Here is a 3430-nt window from a genome sequence, read left to right on the forward strand (position 1 = left end):
ATAGAGTCGGTTCTGACTCGTAGTGACCCTGCACAGGGTTTCCGAGGCTGTAAATCTTTACTGGAGCAGAAAGCCTCATCTTTCTCCCACGGAGCGACTGGTAGTTTCGAACTGCTGACCTTGAGGTTCGCAGCCCAATTTGTAACCACTACGCTACCAGAGCTCCGCACACACAAGGAGTCCTGGTGTGGCACTGCTGGTTAATGCGCTGACTGCAAGGTTGGTTTGAACTGCAAGGTTGGCAATTCAAACTCACCAGCCACTCCTTGAAAACCCCATAAAAGGTTGTTTTAAGTTGAAACCAACTCGAAGACACTTAACAACAACAACAACATATTTATATAAATATGGCACTGAAGGACCAGCCCAAGGTTGGTAGTTCCCGGGAAATCCTATACAGAGTTGCTATAAGTCAGAACTGACTCAATGGCACTTAACAACAATGTACTCTAAATCTTCATAATATTTTTTCCATCAACTTTTTTAAAGTCCCTCATGTGTGTGTATCAATTAAATATATGTATATGAAATCTATCTTATATAGATGCTTAGAATGTATTGTTGTTATTGGTACATTCCTTCTCGTTATTTCCAACTCATAGTGATCCTTTATAGGATTTCTGAGAAGTGACTAGTGGGTTTGAACTGCCGACCTTCCAGATAGCAGTCCAGTGCTTATCCTACAACACTACACCAGGGCTCTTAAGAATATACTGATATTCAGTTGATGTTGTTGTTGTTGTTGTTAGGTGAACGAAACACTGCCTGATCCTGGGCCAACATCACTACTGTTGCCACACTTGAGTTCATCGATGCTGCCACTTGGCCAATCCATCTCATTGGGGGGTCTTCCTCTTTTTCTCTAACCCTCTACCTTACCAAACATGATATCCTTCTCCAGTGACTGGTCCCGCCTGACAATGTGTCTGAAGTATGAGAGACATAGTTTGGCCATCTTGGCCTCCAAGGAGCACTCTGGCTGCACTTCTTCCAAAATGGATCTGTTGGTTCTTTTGGCAGCTCATGGCATTTTCAATATTCTCCTCCAACACCATAACTCAAATGTGTCAATTCTTCTACAGTCTTCCTTATTCACTGTCCAGCTCTCGCAAGCACATGAGGTTATTGAAAATACAATGGCTTGGGTCAGGCGCACTTTAGTCCTCAAGCTGACATCTTTACTCTTCAACACTTTTAAAAGGTCTTGTGCAGCAGATTTGCCCAATGTAATATATCATTTGATTTCTTGACTGCTGCTTCCGTGAGTGTTGATAGTTGATCCAAGAAGAACGAAGTCCTTGACAACTTCAATCTTTTCTTCATTGATAAGAATGTTGTTTATTGGTCTAGTAGTGAGGATTTTTGTGTTAGCCAATATTAAACAATTGAAGAAGATCTGAACTGGAAAAAACCTTCCAGCTAGCATTTATGGAACATATATTACATCCTCTGTGCTCTTTGCCTGATTATCACAATTGATGCTCGTGGCAATCCTGTGAGGTTGATAGTACGATCCCTTCCATTTTACAGGCAGAGAAATAGAAGTGTAAGAGAGCTATAGTGTTTCCAAGATCACACAGCTCATGAAGCATGGAGATGAAATTTAAATCCAGATTCCAATTTTATATCGAAGCCAGTCACCACCAGTCATCTGGTTTGATGGTGGGTTTTGAAAACAGGGAGTAGTGGGCCCTACATGTGACTTTGGAGCCCTTCACAGACACTGGAAGCACAGAGATGCCTCCAAAGTACACTCTGCCGTCCTCACTGAGCAGAGAAAATGATAATGTTGAGAGTGTCCGGGAGCACCAGTGTGGTGTGTGGTGCAAGGTGCAAGTCCAGCGACCAAGCCCCCCTCTCTCTCTCAAATACAGCATTTCACTTGCAAAATGAAATATCTCATAAGTTAGGTCTGAGGCATGAAAGACTAAGTGTACGTGAACTCATTTCATGAACTATAAAGGGTTGATAAATAATTAGGATTTTGTCAAGAAAATAATGATTCTTGGCTTTTCAGTGAAGAGCAGTGAAAAATAACTTACAGTAAACATGCTGCCCTCAAAATCTATCATCCATGACTAGTCCCCCCTGTGGGGGAAAAATTATAATCCTGTTTATTGTATTCGGGTAATTTTTTTTTATTTCCTGAAGTAAAGACTTTATGATCTCTTTTTCTTTGGTTACTTCCTGAAGTGAGAAAAGAATTTATGATCACTTTCTTTTTCCTTAAACTACTTTCTGGAGCAAAGACTATGATAGCTCTCTTCTTCTTTTCCTAAAGTAGGAATGTGAGCCTTAAAAATTTGAACTAGCCAACCAAGCAAAGGAATAGATTGTGCGGTCAAAACCCTAGCCAATAGGGTGAGACACAGCCTTGAGACTCATGTCAGGGATTAAACACCCGAGTGGACTGCCCACTCGGTGTGCTCGCTGGCCTGTTCGTGTATGTACAGCTATGCGCAAGCACCCTCTTGGAAGAGTAAATTTTACTTTGCCAAGGTAATTTAGTCTCACCGAGTGTCTTTTATGCGACATCGGGATTCATTTCTAACACCCCTATGAGCTCCTTGAATGCCATCACCCTCCAGGCTATGTGCCACATGGGAGGGGACAGCCAAGTCCCACGATGGCTGGATGGAGGTGAGGGTGATGAGCTGAAAATCTCTATTTCTCAATTCTGTGAAGTCCCTGAAATTGGAAAGAACCAAAAGGATTTGATTCAGAATCTTAGGGATAAATCTTTAAAACTTGTCTATGGTGGTTGTTGAGTTGGTTCCAACTCAAAGCAACCTGTATAGGGTTTCCCAGGGGTGGTTCTCCCTTGTAGTGAGCAGTCCAGTGCTTATCCTACAGGTTATAGCCCTCTTCCTTGTGCAGAATTGCTTTCCCAATGAACAAAGAGATTCAACCACAATGGCCTAGCACCTCTCCTAGACATTATGACTCACTGCATAGGGCTGTTGTGCTCATTGCTCCATTCAGGACTAAGGATATCATATGTGTTAACGTATCTCTTAAAACCTCCTGGAAAGGTTGCAATTAGTTCAAATAATCATTATTGCTGGTCTAAAAGGATCCTTCACCAGAGAAAATCCTTCTCAAGTCAGGGAAGGTGTGATTTCAGGGTCCAGGAAAACCCCCGGTAATCTTCCAACTGCTTCCATGTGCTCCTTACAAGCTGCAAAAGTGTACTGTGAGGTCTTAAGGTCTCAATGTTAAGACTTTGGTCTCTATTAAAATTATATATATGGAGAAACCATACACTACTGTGAGTCATTTCCATTCCGGGAGCAATGAATGAATTTATGCTGCAGAAAGGAAGAAGTCAAGACGAGTGGAATCCCACCATGCAGATTGGGATGGTAAAGGACCTTTTATCTCTCTTCCATTTCACCTGTGATTATCTTCAGTTCAATGCTTTCCTTCTATT

Source organism: Chrysochloris asiatica, unplaced genomic scaffold, assembly GCF_000296735.1.
Source record: "Chrysochloris asiatica unplaced genomic scaffold, ChrAsi1.0 scaffold00003, whole genome shotgun sequence".
Taxonomy (NCBI): Eukaryota; Metazoa; Chordata; class Mammalia; order Afrosoricida; family Chrysochloridae; genus Chrysochloris; species Chrysochloris asiatica.